The sequence below is a fragment of the Chiloscyllium plagiosum genome, chromosome 1, assembly GCF_004010195.1.
Source record: "Chiloscyllium plagiosum isolate BGI_BamShark_2017 chromosome 1, ASM401019v2, whole genome shotgun sequence".
Classification (NCBI taxonomy): domain Eukaryota; kingdom Metazoa; phylum Chordata; class Chondrichthyes; order Orectolobiformes; family Hemiscylliidae; genus Chiloscyllium; species Chiloscyllium plagiosum.
In genome coordinates this window covers 114,107,278-114,113,524 of record NC_057710.1, presented here as the reverse complement: position 1 = coordinate 114,113,524, position 6,247 = coordinate 114,107,278, and the positions used below count along the sequence as shown (strand labels likewise).

General features: G+C 39.2%; 1 long non-coding RNA gene across 3 annotated transcripts in view; it reads right to left on the bottom strand.

Moving 5' to 3' along the window:
* Positions 1-5,344, bottom strand: part of LOC122551885 — an 87,123-nt gene extending 81,779 nt beyond the window's left edge. The window contains exon 1 of one of the 3 annotated variants that reach the window (XR_006312230.1): positions 5,308-5,344. This is a non-coding gene — a long non-coding RNA (uncharacterized LOC122551885). Of the gene's footprint in view, positions 1-5,006; positions 5,066-5,307 lie in introns of those variants that run through there. The other 2 variants (XR_006312226.1, XR_006312231.1) reach the window with 2 other exon arrangements.
* Between the last annotated feature and the right edge of the window lie 903 nt (positions 5,345-6,247).

The window sequence follows — 6,247 nt, the reverse complement described above, 5'->3', positions numbered from 1 at the left end:
ACTTTGGCGCTGAGTTGTTTTGGCGCCAATTCAGAATTTAAAAAAAGTCTTGTTTGGTTAAAGAAGCGACTATGACTAACGACCCGATGTAATTTTCTCAACTAGTAGGAGTTGATAGTCAAAGCTGTAATGACTTGCTGTAGATTCAAATCTCGTTTTGTAATCATTTTCTCATTTAACAATTGTTAATAGTCATCTATTGCCTTGATGATACTTAAGCCCTTCTGTCTTCACATTGGAAAGCTGTAATACAATTTTCTTTCTATTTTCTTGTAGAGCCCATACCAGAAGTGGCTGAAAACATTCTAAGCAAGAGAGACAAACCAAAATTTTCACACAATGGTTATCTATATATATTGGCACCAAACAGCTCAGCGCCAAAGTAATGAGCGCCAAAACAGTTTCGAGCCAAAACGGCGGGGCCAAATGATCACCACCAAATAGTCCCATTCCGTTACAGTCTAGTACAGAGTGTTGCTTCTCTCTCAGTCTCATTATAGTCTAGTACACAGCCTTTCTCTGTCTTGCCCTCAGACATATCTCCCTGACTTCTCTGTTTTTATATCATAATTACATATCAGTAACATTACTGACTGTTTGACATTAACTTCTCACTCTTCATTTCCTACCAGTTATTAAACTATTTACATTCCTACTATCATCCCCCCCCCCAAAAAGTCCTTACTTTCATTTGTTGAGATTCCGGTGGTTTCACCGTTCTTTCTGACCTTGTTCTCCATGCTGTGGTCTGGATTGATGGATTACTCTCAACTCTTGGACTCTGGTCACAGTCAATGAGAAATTTACTGTAGAATGTAATTCACCTTCCAATCTTGATAGTATTCACATAGAGTCATAGAGCTGTATAGCATGAAAACAGACCCTTCAGTCCAACTCATCCATGCTGACCAGAAATCCTAAATTAATCTAGTCCCATTTGCCAGCATTTGGCCCATTTCCCTTCAAACTCTTCCTATTCATGTACCTATCAAGATAGCTTGTAAATGTTGTAATTGTTCGAGCCTCCACCACTTCTGACAATTCATTCCATAAACACACTACCCTCTGTGTGAAAAGGTTGCCTCTTAAGTCCCTTTTAAATCAGCCCCCTCTCACCTTAAGCCCTCTAGATTTGGACCCCCCTATGCTGCGAAAAGACCTTGGCCATTCTCCTTATGCATGCCTGTCATGATTTCATAAACCTCTATAACGTCACCCCTCACCCTCCAATATTCCAGGGAAAACAGCCCCAGCCTATTCAGCATCTCCCTCGAGCTCAAATCCTCCAACCCTGGAAACATCCTTGAAAATCTTTTCTGAACCCTTTCAAGTTTCACAATATCTTTCCGATGGCAGGGAGACCAGAACTGAACACAGTATTCTAAAAGTGTCCTAACCAATGTCCTGACTCACTTTTTATGTTTTATAACAGTATCAAAGCTCTTCTGTTACTTCTGGAAAATCCAACTATTGTTCGACAAGACATGATTGCCATTTTTTTCCCGTAACTGCATCTTAGCTTGTTGGTCTTGCCGCCCTGGCAGCAAAGTGGATACAATTCTAGCTCATTGCCTGCGGTTATACCACCTCAGACACTGACTTCTTTGGCTCTTTATGTGACCATGTTCTTGTGATGCAACATTCAGACTGAGTTACTGTTGTGATCATGGATTTGGGTTTTTAGTTTTCAGCCATTAATACTGGTGAAAGACCATTGTTCACTGATTTCATTCTGTAGTTGAGTAAACCTAGTGCCACATCTTGATTTTTTTTTACTGTCAGCATTTAAGTGTTTACACCTTTTCTACTTCGCCGTTGACTTGTGGATGGTGTAGTGAACTGGTTACATGGGGAAAACCGTATTCTGCTGCAAATAGTCTAAAGTTGTCACTAACTGTTGATCATTATCTGAATTTACTTCACTGGGGATTCAATGTCTTAAATAAACCATTTCCAAAGATTTTATAATTGCATCTGCTGTTATGGAATGAAGTTCACAAATCTCCATCATATGAGAATAATAACCTGCAAAAATGAGGTGGATTTACTCTCTGAAATCAAATGCATTTCAGCCAAACCTTTTCCAACCTCCAGCTGGAAAGGTTAATGGCATCAGAAGTTCAGTGTTGATCACATCCTTCTGGCAATGCTGTGATAAAATCCCCTGTAGTTGCTGAGAATCTAAAGCCCCACATTGATTCTTGTGTTCTTGCTCAGCATTTTGCAATGTCAGGTGACCACTGTGAAGTGCTGGAAGAAATGTCATCTCTCATTGACCTCAGGATCACTGATCTATCATTGAAGTCTAATAAGACAGTGTTGCCAAACATACGCCATCTACAAGTTTGCTGACAACACCACTGTAGTGGAACGGATATCTAAAATGACGAATCAAAATACAGAAGGAAATGGTGACGTGGTGCAATGAGAACAACCTCTCTCTCAACATTGGCAAAACTAAACAACTGATCATTAACTTCAGAAATAAAGGAGGAGAACACATCCCCATGTTCATCAATGGAACTGAGGTTGAGAGGATGGAGAGCATCAGGTTCCTCGGAGTGGCAATAACCAACAACCTGTCCTGGACTTCCCACATACATGTGATGGTCAAGAAGGCACGACAACACCTCTTCTTCCTCAGGCAACTCAAGAAATTTGGCATGTCCACAAGGTCCCCACCAACTTCTATGGATGCATCATTGAAAGCACACTGTCCGAGTGCATAACGGCCTAGTACGGCAACTGCTCTGCCCAGGACCTTAAGAAACTACAGAAGGTTGTGTGCACAGCCCAGATCATCATGGAAGCCAACGTTCCATCCATGAACTCCACTTAAATGTCTTGTTGCTGCAGAAAGGCTGCTAACATCATCGAAGACCTGTCACATCCTGGTAATGATCTCCTACAACCTCTTCCGTCAGACAGAAAATACTGAAGCCTGAACACATGCACCAGCAGATTCTGGAACAGCTTCTTCCTGGCCATTATTAGACTAATGAATGAACTCTCTAACTTCAAATAATGTTAATCTTGCTAATGATGATCTCACTGAGCGCAATCCCTGTGCAATGTAACCTGTATGCCTTTGTCTAAATCTTTTAGATCTGCACATCACTGCTTACTATGACCTGTTTGTACAGCTCGTGAACAAAACTTTTCACTGTACTTCGGTACACGTGACAATAAATCAGTCAATCAGTTGTTCATTAAATGTTGTCACTGCCATTGTCTTAAGCTCTATGGTTTCAAAGGTAGCCATGCCATATACCTTGGTGGTAAACTTTGGCTTCTATCCAATCTGTATTGTTTAATTGAACTGGTCAGATTTCAGCAAACTCTTTCTTTCACTGAACCTGGTAAATTACTTGTTTTGATGGAAGAATGTGCTTCTGCTTCAGTATGTGGTCAACAATGTTGATGCTAGTTCAGTTAGAATTTGCCAGAATCCACTGACAGCATCTAGTTTCGCTCTGTAACAATTTTGTCAGATTGTTATCTATGGATGTCATTGTATGGATCTTTTTTTTGTTGAGCTGCAATAAGTTGATACAAATTACATCCTGTCAACTGTCACTTGTCCTGAGTATTAATTTGTTGGTTATAAAACTGATGAGTTACTCCTTAATCTAGCATCTTCTCAATTTCCACTCTGTCTTTGCCTATTTCTTCTGGGAGTTAATACAAAAGTAAGTTTGTCAACTTGGGGTAGTGTGACATGATATACATTTTTCAGCTCTCCCAGGCCTTGGAACAATGTTAGGAATTTGTTGCTGGAAATTCTCTTATTGTAGTCTTGTATAACTTTTCCAAGTTTCTGAGAAAGACCCAGTTTGAATGTAGTTCTGAGTAGACATTTGTTGGTTCTGCAACTCATAAAGGGGTTCACTATTTTCCTAATTTTTATACTGAAAATCCTTCTAAATATATATCTCCTGGCCCTTGAAGTTTTATATTGGTTGAATGAATTTCAGCTTTGTTAAGGTAATTGAGCAATCTGCTAAACAGACCCTGCAGCTCCTGTATTTAGCTTAAATTCTATTTTGAAACCTTTTATATGTAATACCACTGTCCAAACTGCTTATCAGGATCTTCAATTTTTCCTTGAAAATTTAATAATTGGCTTTCTTTATTTGTTATTACATGGAGTCTTATATCCTTAGAAGATTGTGCCTGTAGTCTGTCTTTTAAAATGTTTGCTAATTTGCAAAGTTAGTTAAAATTGCCTTTCTTATCCACAGAGATAATGTGTCAGTACCCTTCAGGACATTCTTCCCTACCATGTGCTCCATGTGCTTTCACGTACCACGATGTCAAAATGGAGGGCCAATTTTTTCCACATGTTCAGTAATTTTGGTGAGCTTTATAAACAGGCTTTTCAAAGGAAGCATAACCCATCTCATGGACTTACTGCATAGATGGTCCCTTCTGGAGTTCTGGTGTTTCCCCATAGAATGCCTTGCTATTGCCTTTTGTTGTGATCCTAGCTGATATTAATACTGGACAAGTCAATTCTTTGAGTGACACTTGACTTGACAGGCTAAAATTTGTTTTTTTTTTAAACCTGGATGTCAGTTATTGAACATATTATAAGAGTCTGCCAGCATTCTTTAAAAACAAATAAAAAATGATTAAACAAGAAAAGAAACAAGAATGAAATAATGCAGGACAAAAAGGTTGAAAGCACTTCATGTCATCAGAAAAGGGTTCAAGTTCACAAAATCCCTTTTATCCCAGAAACATTCTTACAAACACCTGAAACACCCATAAAGAGATATCACTATTTTGTCATAGCGATTCCTTGCTCATGCTGACATAACTGCAATCTGTTTACAGAAAATGTCTGCATTCATGAGATCTTTTTTCTTAAGGTAATATCTCTTCTTAAGATACCGAAGAAAAACTGCAAATTAAATGCACTATTATTTCAACTTCAGAGCATAAACATTAACTCACTAAACTCAGCTTCCAGGAAGGTTTCTTATTCAGGAGTTTTACGCACTCACCTCCACTCTCTAATACACACACTGACTGAATGATCTTCCTTTGGATTTTTCTGTATCTCTGTCTGTTCCTGATTTCCTGTTGCCAGACAACAGCAAAGGTTTCCTATCGCTGTCCTTTTTTTTACCCTGAACTACTAGCCCCAATCTCTATCTGTAAAACTTCATTAAAAACAGACCTCGAGACATTCTGGCACCAAGCTCACGAGAACACGTCTATACAATGAAGTTATGCATTATCACTAACACTTCTTAATTTGGTTTATTTTGCATAATTTATGGCCTGCTCTCAGGTTCAACCTACCTTTGTCTACATCATGTCTGATATAGGACTATCGATTATACCAATGATTATCATGGACTAATTCATCTTTTAAATCTCTGTAGTGACATTTGTTTACTAACCTATAAAGCTCATTTATAGCCACGTTAGCAGATCCACCTGGCTTCTTACTAATCTCATTGAACCTCGTCCAGTTAATAGTTAAATCTTCTTTGGACTCAAGTAAATGTCAAACGCTTTTAACACCTTCTCATATAATGTCAAAGGCTCATCGACTCTTTGCCTTGCCAAGATGTAATCTGCATATAAAAATGTAGTCATGATTTGGAGACACCGGTGTTGGACTGGAGTCTACAAAGTTATAAATCACACAACACCAGGTGATAGTCCAACGGGTCCACCTCCCACCATGTACGTGGCAGGCACTCATGTGACTCGGCCAATGTTGTCTATTTCATATGCTGCAGGCAAGGATGCCCTGAAGCATGGTACATTGGCGAGACCAAACAGAGGCTATGGCAAATTTCCTTTAGTTCCTCCCTCTCACTTTGTTTCCTCAACATTTTGGTGGCATAATTTATGTCCTCTTTTGTGAAGACAGAACCAAAAAATGTACTTAAGTTAGTCTGCCATCCCTTTGCTCCCCATTATAACTTCCTCTGTTTCCATTTGTAAAGGTTTGACATCTATTGTAAGCCTACTCTCATGCTCTATTTTTCCTGCAGTAAATAAATCCCTTTGTCCCCTTTTGTGCAATCCAAGCTGCTTCCAAACCTCAGTTCTGCTACTCTGTTTGGCCAATTTGTATGCCCCTTCCTTTGCTCTAATACCACCCCTTGCTCCTCTGTTAGTCATGGCTAGGCCACCTATCCTGATTTATTTTTATTTCACACAGGCTAAAGGTTCTGACCCTAAGTTGAGGAAAAGGGAGTGAAGATCACTAACATCAGAGTAGTGTTGC